The 19,135-nt window shown below is 41.1% G+C and overlaps 10 non-coding genes across 10 annotated transcripts; all 10 read right to left on the bottom strand.

Moving 5' to 3' along the window:
- Positions 1–2,216: 2,216 nt before the first annotated feature.
- trnam-cau lies at positions 2,217–2,289 on the bottom strand. The gene has a single exon. It is a non-coding gene; the product is annotated as a tRNA-Met (tRNA).
- Positions 2,290–3,905: 1,616 nt separating this feature from the next.
- Positions 3,906–3,978, bottom strand: trnam-cau. Its single transcript has one exon. It is a non-coding gene; the product is annotated as a tRNA-Met (tRNA).
- A 1,730-nt stretch (positions 3,979–5,708) lies between these two features.
- On the bottom strand, positions 5,709–5,781 carry trnam-cau. The gene has a single exon. It is a non-coding gene; the product is annotated as a tRNA-Met (tRNA).
- A 1,619-nt stretch (positions 5,782–7,400) lies between these two features.
- On the bottom strand, positions 7,401–7,473 carry trnam-cau. The gene has a single exon. It is a non-coding gene; the product is annotated as a tRNA-Met (tRNA).
- Positions 7,474–9,207: 1,734 nt separating this feature from the next.
- Positions 9,208–9,280, bottom strand: trnam-cau. Its single transcript has one exon. It is a non-coding gene; the product is annotated as a tRNA-Met (tRNA).
- Positions 9,281–11,014: 1,734 nt separating this feature from the next.
- trnam-cau lies at positions 11,015–11,087 on the bottom strand. Its single transcript has one exon. It is a non-coding gene; the product is annotated as a tRNA-Met (tRNA).
- Positions 11,088–12,822: 1,735 nt separating this feature from the next.
- trnam-cau lies at positions 12,823–12,895 on the bottom strand. The gene has a single exon. It is a non-coding gene; the product is annotated as a tRNA-Met (tRNA).
- Positions 12,896–13,924: 1,029 nt separating this feature from the next.
- On the bottom strand, positions 13,925–13,997 carry trnam-cau. The gene has a single exon. It is a non-coding gene; the product is annotated as a tRNA-Met (tRNA).
- A 2,440-nt stretch (positions 13,998–16,437) lies between these two features.
- trnam-cau lies at positions 16,438–16,510 on the bottom strand. The gene has a single exon. It is a non-coding gene; the product is annotated as a tRNA-Met (tRNA).
- Positions 16,511–17,539: 1,029 nt separating this feature from the next.
- trnam-cau lies at positions 17,540–17,612 on the bottom strand. The gene has a single exon. It is a non-coding gene; the product is annotated as a tRNA-Met (tRNA).
- Positions 17,613–19,135: the final 1,523 nt, after the last annotated feature.

Genomic DNA, 19,135 nt, shown 5'->3' with positions numbered 1-19,135 from the left:
GACATGGAACTGAGCACGTTTGTGTATTTTTTTCATAGATTCACACAGTCTTCATAGTTGGACAGTTCAGTCTTGACCTCTGAAACAATAATTGACAAAACAGTCTTAACAAAATGTCCGTCTATTTGCTTGTTCCGGAGCTTTCCGCTATATCACACAGTCTTCGTAGTTGGATGCAATTGCTCAGTTGACATGGAACTGAGCACGTTTAAACTTTGCGTTTTTCCAAACATTTTGAAATTTCTCTTCCCTGTTAGCTTAAGAGTTTACAGTTCACGGTCACGCTGGTGGTGACTGAAGGTCGTGACTGATGCGCTGCTCAATAACAACAATGTATCTGCACAGCAAATGCTCACATAAAGGCTACAATTAACTTTAGATACTTTTATGTCCTGACCCAATACTGAGGCAATGTCAAAAGAGTGGGAGCCAAGGTTGAGGCAAACACAAGACTAAGAACATAACTATAACAAAGAAATAATAATACAGTGTATGTGGTAGTCTGTTTTGTCAGTGTGTGAACATATGTGTGCATGGGTGTGTAAAGTATGGTGTCCGAGATTTATGTTGGATAGTGTTAAAGAAACAACGGTAAATGGGACTGTGAACAGCGTAAGAACATCTAAGCTGAGTCAGAGCGATGCGGGACTTCTTTGCATATCGCTATATCACACAGTCTTCGTAGTTGGATGCAATTGCTCAGTTGACATGGAACTGAGCACGTTTGTGTATTTTTTTTCATAGATTCACACAGTCTTCGTAGTTGGACAGTTCAGTCTTGACCTCTGAAACAATAATTGACAAAACAGTCTTAACAAAATGTCCGTCTATTTGCTTGTTCCGGAGCTTTCCGCTATATCACACAGTCTTCGTAGTTGGATGCAATTGCTCAGTTGACATGGAACTGAGCACGTTTAAACTTTGCGTTTTTCCAAACATTTTGAAATTTCTCTTCCCTGTTAGCTTAAGAGTTTACAGTTCACGGTCACGCTGGTGGTGACTGAAGGTCGTGACTGATGCGCTGCTCAATAACAACAATGTATCTGCACAGCAAATGCTCACATAAAGGCTACAATTAACTTTAGATACTTTTATGTCCTGACCCAATACTGAGGCAATGTCAAAAGAGTGGGAGCCAAGGTTGAGGCAAACACAAGACTAAGAACATAACTATAACAAAGAAATAATAATACAGTGTATGTGGTAGTCTGTTTTGTCAGTGTGTGAACATATGTGTGCATGGTGTGTAAAGTATGGTGTCCGAGATTTATGTTGGATAGTGTTAAAGAAACAACGGTAAATGGGACTGTGAACAGCGTAAGAACATCTAAGCTGAGTCAGAGCGATGCGGGACTTCTTTGCATATCGCTATATCACACAGTCTTCGTAGTTGGATGCAATTGCTCAGTTGACATGGAACTGAGCACGTTTGTGTATTTTTTTCATAGATTCACACAGTCTTCGTAGTTGGACAGTTCAGTCTTGACCTCTGAAACAATAATTGACAAAACAGTCTTAACAAAATGTCCGTCTATTTGCTTGTTCCGGAGCTTTCCGCTATATCACACAGTCTTCGTAGTTGGATGCAATTGCTCAGTTGACATGGAACTGAGCACGTTTAAACTTTGCGTTTTTCCAAACATTTTGAAATTTCTCTTCCCTGTTAGCTTAAGAGTTTACAGTTCACGGTCACGCTGGTGGTGACTGAAGGTCGTGACTGATGCGCTGCTCAATAACAACAATGTATCTGCACAGCAAATGCTCACATAAAGGCTACAATTAACTTTAGATACTTTTATGTCCTGACCCAATACTGAGGCAATGTCAAAAGAGTGGGAGCCAAGGTTGAGGCAAACACAAGACTAAGAACATAACTATAACAAAGAAATAATAATACAGTGTATGTGGTAGTCTGTTTTGTCAGTGTGTGAACATATGTGTGCATGGGTGTGTAAAGTATGGTGTCCGAGATTTATGTTGGATAGTTAAAGAAACAACGGTAAATGGGACTGATGGTGGACTGAGCACAGCTCTGTGGCAATCACAGATGCTCAACCTGTAATGTGATACAGCTTCACAAGAGAAGTGCTGCTTTTGTAAGAATCACAGTTGTCTGCATCAGGTGTTTTTTTTTCATAGATTGACGAGATACCTTTTACCAATATGGCGGCACTATTTATCCTGCCCACTGTGTTGTCATTTGGTTTTAAAACACCTGCCCCGTGTGAGGCTTGAACTCACGACCTTCAGATTATGAGACTGACGCGCTGCCTACTGCGCCAACGAGGCCTGAAAAACAGTGCATTCTGATATTCAGCTGTGACCATGCAGTTAGAGCTCTTCTCACAGACTAAAAGGTGAGCCATAACCCTTCAGCTGGACAGTTCAGTCTTGACCTCTGAAACAATAATTGACAAAACAGTCTTAACAAAACGTCCATCTATTTGCTTGTTCCGGAGCTTTCCGCTATATCACACAGTCTTCGTAGTTGGATGCAATTGCTCAGTTGACATGGAACTGAGCACGTTTGTGTATTTTTTTCATAGATTCACACAGTCTTCATAGTTGGACAGTTCAGTCTTGACCTCTGAAACAATAATTGACAAAACAGTCTTAACAAAATGTCCGTCTATTTGCTTGTTCCGGAGCTTTCCGCTATATCACACAGTCTTCGTAGTTGGATGCAATTGCTCAGTTGACATGGAACTGAGCACGTTTAAACTTTGCGTTTTTCCAAACATTTTGAAATTCTCTTCCCTGTTAGCTTAAGAGTTTACAGTTCACGGTCACGCTGGTGGTGACTGAAGGTCGTGACTGATGCGCTGCTCAATAACAACAATGTATCTGCACAGCAAATGCTCACATAAAGGCTACAATTAACTTTAGATACTTTTATGTCCTGACCCAATACTGAGGCAATGTCAAAAGAGTGGGAGCCAAGGTTGAGGCAAACACAAGACTAAGAACATAACTATAACAAAGAAATAATAATACAGTGTATGTGGTAGTCTGTTTTGTCAGTGTGTGAACATATGTGTGCATGGGTGTGTAAAGTATGGTGTCCGAGATTTATGTTGGATAGTGTTAAAGAAACAACGGTAAATGGGACTGTGAACAGCGTAAGAACATCTAAGCTGAGTCAGAGCGATGCGGGACTTCTTTGCATATCGCTATATCACACAGTCTTCGTAGTTGGATGCAATTGCTCAGTTGACATGGAACTGAGCACGTTTGTGTATTTTTTTTCATAGATTCACACAGTCTTCGTAGTTGGACAGTTCAGTCTTGACCTCTGAAACAATAATTGACAAAACAGTCTTAACAAAATGTCCGTCTATTTGCTTGTTCCGGAGCTTTCCGCTATATCACACAGTCTTCGTAGTTGGATGCAATTGCTCAGTTGACATGGAACTGAGCACGTTTAAACTTTGCGTTTTTCCAAACATTTTGAAATTTCTCTTCCCTGTTAGCTTAAGAGTTTACAGTTCACGGTCACGCTGGTGGTGACTGAAGGTCGTGACTGATGCGCTGCTCAATAACAACAATGTATCTGCACAGCAAATGCTCACATAAAGGCTACAATTAACTTTAGATACTTTTATGTCCTGACCCAATACTGAGGCAATGTCAAAAGAGTGGGAGCCAAGGTTGAGGCAAACACAAGACTAAGAACATAACTATAACAAAGAAATAATAATACAGTGTATGTGGTAGTCTGTTTTGTCAGTGTGTGAACATATGTGTGCATGGGTGTGTAAAGTATGGTGTCCGAGATTTATGTTGGATAGCGTTAAAGAAACAACGGTAAATGGGACTGATGGTGGACTGAGCACAGCTCTGTGGCAATCACAGATGCTCAACCTGTAATGTGATACAGCTTCACAAGAGGTGCTGCTTTTGTAAGAAGCCCCGTGTGAGGCTTGAACTCACGACCTTCAGATTATGAGACTGACGCGCTGCCTACTGCGCCAACGAGGCCTGAAAAACAGTGCATTCTGATATTCAGCTGTGACCATGCAGTTAGAGCTCTTCTCACAGACTAAAAGGTGAGCGATAACCCTTCAGCTGGACAGTTCAGTCTTGACCTCTGAAACAATAATTGACAAAACAGTCTTAACAAAACGTCCATCTATTTGCTTGTTCCGGAGCTTTCCGCTATATCACACAGTCTTCGTAGTTGGATGCAATTGCTCAGTTGACATGGAACTGAGCACGTTTGTGTATTTTTTTCATAGATTCACACAGTCTTCATAGTTGGACAGTTCAGTCTTGACCTCTGAAACAATAATTGACAAAACAGTCTTAACAAAATGTCCGTCTATTTGCTTGTTCCGGAGCTTTCCGCTATATCACACAGTCTTCGTAGTTGGATGCAATTGCTCAGTTGACATGGAACTGAGCACGTTTAAACTTTGCGTTTTTCCAAACATTTTGAAATTTCTCTTCCCTGTTAGCTTAAGAGTTTACAGTTCACGGTCACGCTGGTGGTGACTGAAGGTCGTGACTGATGCGCTGCTCAATAACAACAATGTATCTGCACAGCAAATGCTCACATAAAGGCTACAATTAACTTTAGATACTTTTATGTCCTGACCCAATACTGAGGCAATGTCAAAAGAGTGGGAGCCAAGGTTGAGGCAAACACAAGACTAAGAACATAACTATAACAAAGAAATAATAATACAGTGTATGTGGTAGTCTGTTTTGTCAGTGTGTGAACATATGTGTGCATGGGTGTGTAAAGTATGGTGTCCGAGATTTATGTTGGATAGTGTTAAAGAAACAACGGTAAATGGGACTGTGAACAGCGTAAGAACATCTAAGCTGAGTCAGAGCGATGCGGGACTTCTTTGCATATCGCTATATCACACAGTCTTCGTAGTTGGATGCAATTGCTCAGTTGACATGGAACTGAGCACGTTTGTGTATTTTTTTTCATAGATTCACACAGTCTTCGTAGTTGGACAGTTCAGTCTTGACCTCTGAAACAATAATTGACAAAACAGTCTTAACAAAATGTCCGTCTATTTGCTTGTTCCGGAGCTTTCCGCTATATCACACAGTCTTCGTAGTTGGATGCAATTGCTCAGTTGACATGGAACTGAGCACGTTTAAACTTTGCGTTTTCCAAACATTTTGAAATTTCTCTTCCCTGTTAGCTTAAGAGTTTACAGTTCACGGTCACGCTGGTGGTGACTGAAGGTCGTGACTGATGCGCTGCTCAATAACAACAATGTATCTGCACAGCAAATGCTCACATAAAGGCTACAATTAACTTTAGATACTTTTATGTCCTGACCCAATACTGAGGCAATGTCAAAAGAGTGGGAGCCAAGGTTGAGGCAAACACAAACTAAGAACATAACTATAACAAAGAAATAATAATACAGTGTATGTGGTAGTCTGTTTTGTCAGTGTGTGAACATATGTGTGCATGGGTGTAAAGTATGGTGTCCGAGATTTATGTTGGATAGCGTTAAAGAAACAACGGTAAATGGGACTGATGGTGGACTGAGCACAGCTCTGTGGCAATCACAGATGCTCAACCTGTAATGTGATACAGCTTCACAAGAGAAGTGCTGCTTTTGTAAGAATCACAGTTGTCTGCATCAGGTGTATTTTTTTTTCATAGATTGACGAGATACCTTTTACCAATATGGCGGCACTATTATCCTGCCCACTGTGTTGTCATTTGGTTTTAAAACACCTGCCCCGTGTGAGGCTTGAACTCACGACCTTCAGATTATGAGACTGACGCGCTGCCTACTGCGCCAACGAGGCCTGAAAAACAGTGCATTCTGATATTCAGCTGTGACCATGCAGTTAGAGCTCTTCTCACAGACTAAAAGGTGAGCCATAACCCTTCAGCTGGACAGTTCAGTCTTGACCTCTGAAACAATAATTGACAAAACAGTCTTAACAAAACGTCCATCTATTTGCTTGTTCCGGAGCTTTCCGCTATATCACACAGTCTTCGTAGTTGGATGCAATTGCTCAGTTGACATGGAACTGAGCACGTTTGTGTATTTTTTTCATAGATTCACACAGTCTTCGTAGTTGGACAGTTCAGTCTTGACCTCTGAAACAATAATTGACAAAACAGTCTTAACAAAATGTCCGTCTATTTGCTTGTTCCGGAGCTTTCCGCTATATCACACAGTCTTCGTAGTTGGATGCAATTGCTCAGTTGACATGGAACTGAGCACGTTTAAACTTTGCGTTTTTCCAAACATTTTGAAATTTCTCTTCCCTGTTAGCTTAAGAGTTTACAGTTCACGGTCACGCTGGTGGTGACTGAAGGTCGTGACTGATGCGCTGCTCAATAACAACAATGTATCTGCACAGCAAATGCTCACATAAAGGCTACAATTAACTTTAGATACTTTTATGTCCTGACCCAATACTGAGGCAATGTCAAAAGAGTGGGAGCCAAGGTTGAGGCAAACACAAGACTAAGAACATAACTATAACAAAGAAATAATAATACAGTGTATGTGGTAGTCTGTTTTGTCAGTGTGTGACATATGTGTGCATGGGTGTGTAAAGTATGGTGTCCGAGATTTATGTTGGATAGTGTTAAAGAAACAACGGTAAATGGGACTGTGAACAGCGTAAGAACATCTAAGCTGAGTCAGAGCGATGCGGGACTTCTTTGCATATCGCTATATCACACAGTCTTCGTAGTTGGATGCAATTGCTCAGTTGACATGGAACTGAGCACGTTTGTGTATTTTTTTTCATAGATTCACACAGTCTTCGTAGTTGGACAGTTCAGTCTTGACCTCTGAAACAATAATTGACAAAACAGTCTTAACAAAATGTCCGTCTATTTGCTTGTTCCGGAGCTTTCCGCTATATCACACAGTCTTCGTAGTTGGATGCAATTGCTCAGTTGACATGGAACTGAGCACGTTTAAACTTTGCGTTTTTCCAAACATTTTGAAATTTCTCTTCCCTGTTAGCTTAAGAGTTTACAGTTCACGGTCACGCTGGTGGTGACTGAAGGTCGTGACTGATGCGCTGCTCAATAACAACAATGTATCTGCACAGCAAATGCTCACATAAAGGCTACAATTAACTTTAGATACTTTTATGTCCTGACCCAATACTGAGGCAATGTCAAAAGAGTGGGAGCCAAGGTTGAGGCAAACACAAGACTAAGAACATAACTATAACAAAGAAATAATAATACAGTGTATGTGGTAGTCTGTTTTGTCAGTGTGTGAACATATGTGTGCATGGGTGTGTAAAGTATGGTGTCCGAGATTTATGTTGGATAGCGTTAAAGAAACAACGGTAAATGGGACTGATGGTGGACTGAGCACAGCTCTGTGGCAATCACAGATGCTCAACCTGTAATGTGATACAGCTTAACAAGAGAAGTGCTGCTTTATGTAAGAAGCCCCGTGTGAGGCTTGAACTCACGACCTTCAGATTATGAGACTGACGCGCTGCCTACTGCGCCAACGAGGCCTGAAAAACAGTGCATTCTGATATTCAGCTGTGACCATGCAGTTAGAGCTCTTCTCACAGACTAAAAGGTGAGCCATAACCCTTCAGCTGGACAGTTCAGTCTTGACCTCTGAAACAATAATTGACAAAACAGTCTTAACAAAACGTCCATCTATTTGCTTGTTCCGGAGCTTTCCGCTATATCACACAGTCTTCGTAGTTGGATGCAATTGCTCAGTTGACATGGAACTGAGCACGTTTGTGTATTTTTTTTCATAGATTCACACAGTCTTCGTAGTTGGACAGTTCAGTCTTGACCTCTGAAACAATAATTGACAAAACAGTCTTAACAAAATGTCCGTCTATTTGCTTGTTCCGGAGCTTTCCGCTATATCACACAGTCTTCGTAGTTGGATGCAATTGCTCAGTTGACATGGAACTGAGCACGTTTAAACTTTGCGTTTTTCCAAACATTTTGAAATTTCTCTTCCCTGTTAGCTTAAGAGTTTACAGTTCACGGTCACGCTGGTGGTGACTGAAGGTCGTGACTGATGCGCTGCTCAATAACAACAATGTATCTGCACAGCAAATGCTCACATAAAGGCTACAATTAACTTTAGATACTTTTATGTCCTGACCCAATACTGAGGCAATGTCAAAAGAGTGGGAGCCAAGGTTGAGGCAAACACAAGACTAAGAACATAACTATAACAAAGAAATAATAATACAGTGTATGTGGTAGTCTGTTTTGTCAGTGTGTGAACATATGTGTGCATGGGTGTGTAAAGTATGGTGTCCGAGATTTATGTTGGATAGTGTTAAAGAAACAACGGTAAATGGGACTGTGAACAGCGTAAGAACATCTAAGCTGAGTCAGAGCGATGCGGGACTTCTTTGCATATCGCTATATCACACAGTCTTCGTAGTTGGATGCAATTGCTCAGTTGACATGGAACTGAGCACGTTTGTGTATTTTTTTTCATAGATTCACACAGTCTTCGTAGTTGGACAGTTCAGTCTTGACCTCTGAAACAATAATTGACAAAACAGTCTTAACAAAATGTCCGTCTATTTGCTTGTTCCGGAGCTTTCCGCTATATCACACAGTCTTCGTAGTTGGATGCAATTGCTCAGTTGACATGGAACTGAGCACGTTTAAACTTTGCGTTTTTCCAAACATTTTGAAATTTCTCTTCCCTGTTAGCTTAAGAGTTTACAGTTCACGTCACGCTGGTGGTGACTGAAGGTCGTGACTGATGCGCTGCTCAATAACAACAATGTATCTGCACAGCAAATGCTCACATAAAGGCTACAATTAACTTTAGATACTTTTATGTCCTGACCCAATACTGAGGCAATGTCAAAAGAGTGGGAGCCAAGGTTGAGGCAAACACAAGACTAAGAACATAACTATAACAAAGAAATAATAATACAGTGTATGTGGTAGTCTGTTTTGTCAGTGTGTGAACATATGTGTGCATGGGTGTGTAAAGTATGGTGTCCGAGATTTATGTTGGATAGTGTTAAAGAAACAACGGTAAATGGGACTGATGGTGGACTGAGCACAGCTCTGTGGCAATCACAGATGCTCAACCTGTAATGTGATACAGCTTCACAAGAGAAGTGCTGCTTTTGTAAGAATCACAGTTGTCTGCATCAGGTGTATTTTTTTTCATAGATTGACGAGATACCTTTTACCAATATGGCGGCACTATTTATCCTGCCCACTGTGTTGTCATTTGGTTTTAAAACACCTGCCCCGTGTGAGGCTTGAACTCACGACCTTCAGATTATGAGACTGACGCGCTGCCTACTGCGCCAACGAGGCCTGAAAAACAGTGCATTCTGATATTCAGCTGTGACCATGCAGTTAGAGCTCTTCTCACAGACTAAAAGGTGAGCCATAACCCTTCAGCTGGACAGTTCAGTCTTGACCTCTGAAACAATAATTGACAAAACAGTCTTAACAAAACGTCCATCTATTTGCTTGTTCCGGAGCTTTCCGCTATATCACACAGTCTTCGTAGTTGGATGCAATTGCTCAGTTGACATGGAACTGAGCACGTTTGTGTATTTTTTTTCATAGATTCACACAGTCTTCGTAGTTGGACAGTTCAGTCTTGACCTCTGAAACAATAATTGACAAAACAGTCTTAACAAAATGTCCGTCTATTTGCTTGTTCCGGAGCTTTCCGCTATATCACACAGTCTTCGTAGTTGGATGCAATTGCTCAGTTGACATGGAACTGAGCACGTTTAAACTTTGCGTTTTTCCAAACATTTTGAAATTTCTCTTCCCTGTTAGCTTAAGAGTTTACAGTTCACGGTCACGCTGGTGGTGACTGAAGGTCGTGACTGATGCGCTGCTCAATAACAACAATGTATCTGCACAGCAAATGCTCACATAAAGGCTACAATTAACTTTAGATACTTTTATGTCCTGACCCAATACTGAGGCAATGTCAAAAGAGTGGGAGCCAAGGTTGAGGCAAACACAAGACTAAGAACATAACTATAACAAAGAAATAATAATACAGTGTATGTGGTAGTCTGTTTTGTCAGTGTGTGAACATATGTGTGCATGGGTGTGTAAAGTATGGTGTCCGAGATTTATGTTGGATAGTGTTAAAGAAACAACGGTAAATGGGACTGTGAACAGCGTAAGAACATCTAAGCTGAGTCAGAGCGATGCGGGACTTCTTTGCATATCGCTATATCACACAGTCTTCGTAGTTGGATGCAATTGCTCAGTTGACATGGAACTGAGCACGTTTGTGTATTTTTTTTCATAGATTCACACAGTCTTCGTAGTTGGACAGTTCAGTCTTGACCTCTGAAACAATAATTGACAAAACAGTCTTAACAAAATGTCCGTCTATTTGCTTGTTCCGGAGCTTTCCGCTATATCACACAGTCTTCGTAGTTGGATGCAATTGCTCAGTTGACATGGAACTGAGCACGTTTAAACTTTGCGTTTTTCCAAACATTTTGAAATTTCTCTTCCCTGTTAGCTTAAGAGTTTACAGTTCACGTCACGCTGGTGGTGACTGAAGGTCGTGACTGATGCGCTGCTCAATAACAACAATGTATCTGCACAGCAAATGCTCACATAAAGGCTACAATTAACTTTAGATACTTTTATGTCCTGACCCAATACTGAGGCAATGTCAAAAGAGTGGGAGCCAAGGTTGAGGCAAACACAAGACTAAGAACATAACTATAACAAAGAAATAATAATACAGTGTATGTGGTAGTCTGTTTTGTCAGTGTGTGAACATATGTGTGCATGGGTGTGTAAAGTATGGTGTCCGAGATTTATGTTGGATAGTGTTAAAGAAACAACGGTAAATGGGACTGATGGTGGACTGAGCACAGCTCTGTGGCAATCACAGATGCTCAACCTGTAATGTGATACAGCTTCACAAGAGAAGTGCTGCTTTTGTAAGAATCACAGTTGTCTGCATCAGGTGTATTTTTTTTCATAGATTGACGAGATACCTTTTACCAATATGGCGGCACTATTTATCCTGCCCACTGTGTTGTCATTTGGTTTTAAAACACCTGCCCCGTGTGAGGCTTGAACTCACGACCTTCAGATTATGAGACTGACGCGCTGCCTACTGCGCCAACGAGGCCTGAAAAACAGTGCATTCTGATATTCAGCTGTGACCATGCAGTTAGAGCTCTTCTCACAGACTAAAAGGTGAGCCATAACCCTTCAGCTGGACAGTTCAGTCTTGACCTCTGAAACAATAATTGACAAAACAGTCTTAACAAAACGTCCATCTATTTGCTTGTTCCGGAGCTTTCCGCTATATCACACAGTCTTCGTAGTTGGATGCAATTGCTCAGTTGACATGGAACTGAGCACGTTTGTGTATTTTTTTTCATAGATTCACACAGTCTTCGTAGTTGGACAGTTCAGTCTTGACCTCTGAAACAATAATTGACAAAACAGTCTTAACAAAATGTCCGTCTATTTGCTTGTTCCGGAGCTTTCCGCTATATCACACAGTCTTCGTAGTTGGATGCAATTGCTCAGTTGACATGGAACTGAGCACGTTTAAACTTTGCGTTTTTCCAAACATTTTGAAATTTCTCTTCCCTGTTAGCTTAAGAGTTTACAGTTCACGGTCACGCTGGTGGTGACTGAAGGTCGTGACTGATGCGCTGCTCAATAACAACAATGTATCTGCACAGCAAATGCTCACATAAAGGCTACAATTAACTTTAGATACTTTTATGTCCTGACCCAATACTGAGGCAATGTCAAAAGAGTGGGAGCCAAGGTTGAGGCAAACACAAGACTAAGAACATAACTATAACAAAGAAATAATAATACAGTGTATGTGGTAGTCTGTTTTGTCAGTGTGTGAACATATGTGTGCATGGGTGTGTAAAGTATGGTGTCCGAGATTTATGTTGGATAGTGTTAAAGAAACAACGGTAAATGGGACTGTGAACAGCGTAAGAACATCTAAGCTGAGTCAGAGCGATGCGGGACTTCTTTGCATATCGCTATATCACACAGTCTTCGTAGTTGGATGCAATTGCTCAGTTGACATGGAACTGAGCACGTTTGTGTATTTTTTTTCATAGATTCACACAGTCTTCGTAGTTGGACAGTTCAGTCTTGACCTCTGAAACAATAATTGACAAAACAGTCTTAACAAAATGTCCGTCTATTTGCTTGTTCCGGAGCTTTCCGCTATATCACACAGTCTTCGTAGTTGGATGCAATTGCTCAGTTGACATGGAACTGAGCACGTTTAAACTTTGCGTTTTTCCAAACATTTTGAAATTTCTCTTCCCTGTTAGCTTAAGAGTTTACAGTTCACGTCACGCTGGTGGTGACTGAAGGTCGTGACTGATGCGCTGCTCAATAACAACAATGTATCTGCACAGCAAATGCTCACATAAAGGCTACAATTAACTTTAGATACTTTTATGTCCTGACCCAATACTGAGGCAATGTCAAAAGAGTGGGAGCCAAGGTTGAGGCAAACACAAGACTAAGAACATAACTATAACAAAGAAATAATAATACAGTGTATGTGGTAGTCTGTTTTGTCAGTGTGTGAACATATGTGTGCATGGGTGTGTAAAGTATGGTGTCCGAGATTTATGTTGGATAGTGTTAAAGAAACAACGGTAAATGGGACTGATGGTGGACTGAGCACAGCTCTGTGGCAATCACAGATGCTCAACCTGTAATGTGATACAGCTTCACAAGAGAAGTGCTGCTTTTGTAAGAATCACAGTTGTCTGCATCAGGTGTATTTTTTTTTCATAGATTGACGAGATACCTTTTACCAATATGGCGGCACTATTTATCCTGCCCACTGTGTTGTCATTTGGTTTTAAAACACCTGCCCCGTGTGAGGCTTGAACTCACGACCTTCAGATTATGAGACTGACGCGCTGCCTACTGCGCCAACGAGGCCTGAAAAACAGTGCATTCTGATATTCAGCTGTGACCATGCAGTTAGAGCTCTTCTCACAGACTAAAAGGTGAGCCATAACCCTTCAGCTGGACAGTTCAGTCTTGACCTCTGAAACAATAATTGACAAAACAGTCTTAACAAAACGTCCATCTATTTGCTTGTTCCGGAGCTTTCCGCTATATCACACAGTCTTCGTAGTTGGATGCAATTGCTCAGTTGACATGGAACTGAGCACGTTTGTGTATTTTTTTTCATAGATTCACACAGTCTTCGTAGTTGGACAGTTCAGTCTTGACCTCTGAAACAATAATTGACAAAACAGTCTTAACAAAATGTCCGTCTATTTGCTTGTTCCGGAGCTTTCCGCTATATCACACAGTCTTCGTAGTTGGATGCAATTGCTCAGTTGACATGGAACTGAGCACGTTTAAACTTTGCGTTTTTCCAAACATTTTGAAATTTCTCTTCCCTGTTAGCTTAAGAGTTTACAGTTCACGGTCACGCTGGTGGTGACTGAAGGTCGTGACTGATGCGCTGCTCAATAACAACAATGTATCTGCACAGCAAATGCTCACATAAAGGCTACAATTAACTTTAGATACTTTTATGTCCTGACCCAATACTGAGGCAATGTCAAAAGAGTGGGAGCCAAGGTTGAGGCAAACACAAGACTAAGAACATAACTATAACAAAGAAATAATAATACAGTGTATGTGGTAGTCTGTTTTGTCAGTGTGTGAACATATGTGTGCATGGGTGTGTAAAGTATGGTGTCCGAGATTTATGTTGGATAGTGTTAAAGAAACAACGGTAAATGGGACTGATGGTGGACTGAGCACAGCTCTGTGGCAATCACAGATGCTCAACCTGTAATGTGATACAGCTTCACAAGAGAAGTGCTGCTTTTGTAAGAATCACAGTTGTCTGCATCAGGTGTATTTTTTTTCATAGATTGACGAGATACCTTTTACCAATATGGCGGCACTATTTATCCTGCCCACTGTGTTGTCATTTGGTTTTAAAACACCTGCCCCGTGTGAGGCTTGAACTCACGACCTTCAGATTATGAGACTGACGCGCTGCCTACTGCGCCAACGAGGCCTGAAAAACAGTGCATTCTGATATTCAGCTGTGACCATGCAGTTAGAGCTCTTCTCACAGACTAAAAGGTGAGCCATAACCCTTCAGCTGGACAGTTCAGTCTTGACCTCTGAAACAATAATTGACAAAACAGTCTTAACAAAACGTCCATCTATTTGCTTGTTCCGGAGCTTTCCGCTATATCACACAGTCTTCGTAGTTGGATGCAATTGCTCAGTTGACATGGAACTGAGCACGTTTGTGTATTTTTTTTCATAGATTCACACAGTCTTCGTAGTTGGACAGTTCAGTCTTGACCTCTGAAACAATAATTGACAAAACAGTCTTAACAAAATGTCCGTCTATTTGCTTGTTCCGGAGCTTTCCGCTATATCACACAGTCTTCGTAGTTGGATGCAATTGCTCAGTTGACATGGAACTGAGCACGTTTAAACTTTGCGTTTTTCCAAACATTTTGAAATTTCTCTTCCCTGTTAGCTTAAGAGTTTACAGTTCACGGTCACGCTGGTGGTGACTGAAGGTCGTGACTGATGCGCTGCTCAATAACAACAATGTATCTGCACAGCAAATGCTCACATAAAGGCTACAATTAACTTTAGATACTTTTATGTCCTGACCCAATACTGAGGCAATGTCAAAAGAGTGGGAGCCAAGGTTGAGGCAAACACAAGACTAAGAACATAACTATAACAAAGAAATAATAATACAGTGTATGTGGTAGTCTGTTTTGTCAGTGTGTGAACATATGTGTGCATGGGTGTGTAAAGTATGGTGTCCGAGATTTATGTTGGATAGTGTTAAAGAAACAACGGTAAATGGGACTGTGAACAGCGTAAGAACATCTAAGCTGAGTCAGAGCGATGCGGGACTTCTTTGCATATCGCTATATCACACAGTCTTCGTAGTTGGATGCAATTGCTCAGTTGACATGGAACTGAGCACGTTTGTGTATTTTTTTTCATAGATTCACACAGTCTTCGTAGTTGGACAGTTCAGTCTTGACCTCTGAAACAATAATTGACAAAACAGTCTTAACAAAATGTCCGTCTATTTGCTTGTTCCGGAGCTTTCCGCTATATCACACAGTCTTCGTAGTTGGATGCAATTGCTCAGTTGACATGGAACTGAGCACGTTTAAACTTTGCGTTTTTCCAAACATTTTGAAATTTCTCTTCCCTGTTAGCTTAAGAGTTTACAGTTCACGGTCACGCTGGTGGTGACTGAAGGTCGTGACTGATGCGCTGCTCAATAACAACAATGTATCTGCACAGCAAATGCTCACATAAAGGCTACAATTAACTTTAGATACTTTTATGTCCTGACCCAATACTGAGGCAATGTCAAAAGAGTGGGAGCCAAGGTTGAGGCAAACACAAGACTAAGAACATAACTATAACAAAGAAATAATAATACAGTGTATGTGGTAGTCTGTTTTGTCAGTGTGTGAACATATGTGTGCATGGGTGTGTAAAGTATGGTGTCCGAGATTTATGTTGGATAGTGTTAAAGAAACAACGGTAAATGGGACTGTGAACAGCGTAAGAACATCTAAGCTGAGTCAGAGCGATGCGGGACTTCTTTGCATATCGCTATATCACACAGTCTTCGTAGTTGGATGCAATTGCTCAGTTGACATGGAACTGAGCACGTTTGTGTATTTTTTTTCATAGATTCACACAGTCTTCGTAGTTGGACAGTTCAGTCTTGACCTCTGAAACAATAATTGACAAAACAGTCTTAACAAAATGTCCGTCTATTTGCTTGTTCCGGAGCTTTCCGCTATATCACACAGTCTTCGTAGTTGGATGCAATTGCTCAGTTGACATGGAACTGAGCACGTTTAAACTTTGCGTTTTTCCAAACATTTTGAAATTTCTCTTCCCTGTTAGCTTAAGAGTTTACAGTTCACGTCACGCTGGTGGTGACTGAAGGTCGTGACTGATGCGCTGCTCAATAACAACAATGTATCTGCACAGCAAATGCTCACATAAAGGCTACAATTAACTTTAGATACTTTTATGTCCTGACCCAATACTGAGGCAATGTCAAAAGAGTGGGAGCCAAGGTTGAGGCAAACACAAGACTAAGAACATAACTATAACAAAGAAATAATAATACAGTGTATGTGGTAGTCTGTTTTGTCAGTGTGTGAACATATGTGTGCATGGGTGTGTAAAGTATGGTGTCCGAGATTTATGTTGGATAGTGTTAAAGAAACAACGGTAAATGGGACTGATGGTGGACTGAGCACAGCTCTGTGGCAATCACAGATGCTCAACCTGTAATGTGATACAGCTTCACAAGAGAAGTGCTGCTTTTGTAAGAATCACAGTTGTCTGCATCAGGTGTATTTTTTTTCATAGATTGACGAGATACCTTTTACCAATATGGCGGCACTATTTATCCTGCCCACTGTGTTGTCATTTGGTTTTAAAACACCTGCCCCGTGTGAGGCTTGAACTCACGACCTTCAGATTATGAGACTGACGCGCTGCCTACTGCGCCAACGAGGCCTGAAAAACAGTGCATTCTGATATTCAGCTGTGACCATGCAGTTAGAGCTCTTCTCACAGACTAAAAGGTGAGCCATAACCCTTCAGCTGGACAGTTCAGTCTTGACCTCTGAAACAATAATTGACAAAACAGTCTTAACAAAACGTCCATCTATTTGCTTGTTCCGGAGCTTTCCGCTATATCACACAGTCTTCGTAGTTGGATGCAATTGCTCAGTTGACATGGAACTGAGCACGTTTGTGTATTTTTTTTCATAGATTCACACAGTCTTCGTAGTTGGACAGTTCAGTCTTGACCTCTGAAACAATAATTGACAAAACAGTCTTAACAAAATGTCCGTCTATTTGCTTGTTCCGGAGCTTTCCGCTATATCACACAGTCTTCGTAGTTGGATGCAATTGCTCAGTTGACATGGAACTGAGCACGTTTAAACTTTGCGTTTTTCCAAACATTTTGAAATTTCTCTTCCCTGTTAGCTTAAGAGTTTACAGTTCACGGTCACGCTGGTGGTGACTGAAGGTCGTGACTGATGCGCTGCTCAATAACAACAATGTATCTGCACAGCAAATGCTCACATAAAGGCTACAATTAACTTTAGATACTTTTATGTCCTGACCCAATACTGAGGCAATGTCAAAAGAGTGGGAGCCAAGGTTGAGGCAAACACAAGACTAAGAACATAACTATAACAAAGAAATAATAATACAGTGTATGTGGTAGTCTGTTTTGTCAGTGTGTGAACATATGTGTGCATGGGTGTGTAAAGTATGGTGTCCGAGATTTATGTTGGATAGTGTTAAAGAAACAACGGTAAATGGGACTGATGGTGGACTGAGCACAGCTCTGTGGCAATCACAGATGCTCAACCTGTAATGTGATACAGCTTCACAAGAGAAGTGCTGCTTTTGTAAGAATCACAGTTGTCTGCATCAGGTGTATTTTTTTTCATAGATTGACGAGATACCTTTTACCAATATGGCGGCACTATTTATCCTGCCCACTGTGTTGTCATTTGGTTTTAAAACACCTGCCCCGTGTGAGGCTTGAACTCACGACCTTCAGATTATGAGACTGACGCGCTGCCTACTGCGCCAACGAGGCCTGAAAAACAGTGCATTCTGATATTCAGCTGTGACCATGCAGTTAGAGCTCTTCTCACAGACTAAAAGGTGAGCCATAACCCTTCAGCTGGACAGTTCAGTCTTGACCTCTGAAACAATAATTGACAAAACAGTCTTAACAAAACGTCCATCTATTTGCTTGTTCCGGAGCTTTCCGCTATATCACACAGTCTTCGTAGTTGGATGCAATTGCTCAGTTGACATGGAACTGAGCACGTTTGTGTATTTTTTTTCATAGATTCACACAGTCTTCGTAGTTGGACAGTTCAGTCTTGACCTCTGAAACAATAATTGACAAAACAGTCTTAACAAAATGTCCGTCTATTTGCTTGTTCCGGAGCTTTCCGCTATATCACACAGTCTTCGTAGTTGGATGCAATTGCTCAGTTGACATGGAACTGAGCACGTTTAAACTTTGCGTTTTTCCAAACATTTTGAAATTTCTCTTCCCTGTTAGCTTAAGAGTTTACAGTTCACGGTCACGCTGGTGGTGACTGAAGGTCGTGACTGATGCGCTGCTCAATAACAACAATGTATCTGCACAGCAAATGCTCACATAAAGGCTACAATTAACTTTAGATACTTTATGTCCTGACCCAATACTGAGGCAATGTCAAAAGAGTGGGAGCCAAGGTTGAGGCAAACACAAGACTAAGAACATAACTATAACAAAGAAATAATAATACAGTGTATGTGGTAGTCTGTTTTGTCAGTGTGTGAACATATGTGTGCATGGGTGTGTAAAGTATGGTGTCCGAGATTTATGTTGGATAGTGTTAAAGAAACAACGGTAAATGGGACTGTGAACAGCGTAAGAACATCTAAGCTGAGTCAGAGCGATGCGGGACTTCTTTGCATATCGCTATATCACACAGTCTTCGTAGTTGGATGCAATTGCTCAGTTGACATGGAACTGAGCACGTTTGTGTATTTTTTTTCATAGATTCACACAGTCTTCGTAGTTGGACAGTTCAGTCTTGACCTCTGAAACAATAATTGACAAAACAGTCTTAACAAAATGTCCGTCTATTTGCTTGTTCCGGAGCTTTCCGCTATATCACACAGTCTTCGTAGTTGGATGCAATTGCTCAGTTGACATGGAACTGAGCACGTTTAAACTTTGCGTTTTTCCAAACATTTTGAAATTTCTCTTCCCTGTTAGCTTAAGAGTTTACAGTTCACCGTCACGCTGGTGGTGACTGAAGGTCGTGACTGATGCGCTGCTCAATAACAACAATGTATCTGCACAGCAAATGCTCACATAAAGGCTACAATTAACTTTAGATACTTTTATGTCCTGACCCAATACTGAGGCAATGTCAAAAGAGTGGGAGCCAAGGTTGAGGCAAACACAAGACTAAGAACATAACTATAACAAAGAAAAATAATACAGTGTAGTGGTAGTCTGTTTTGTCAGTGTGTGAACATATGTGTGCATGGGTGTGTAAAGTATGGTGTCCGAGATTATGTTGGATAGCGTTAAAGAAACAACGGTAAATGGGA

Source organism: Micropterus salmoides, unplaced genomic scaffold (assembly GCF_014851395.1).
Source record: "Micropterus salmoides isolate LMB-PRFRI ecotype aquatic unplaced genomic scaffold, ASM1485139v1 Ms_hic_scaffold_1, whole genome shotgun sequence".
Taxonomy (NCBI): domain Eukaryota; kingdom Metazoa; phylum Chordata; class Actinopteri; order Centrarchiformes; family Centrarchidae; genus Micropterus; species Micropterus salmoides.
The sequence above is the reverse complement of the archived record's forward strand: the minus strand, read 5'-3'. Positions and strand labels throughout refer to the sequence as shown.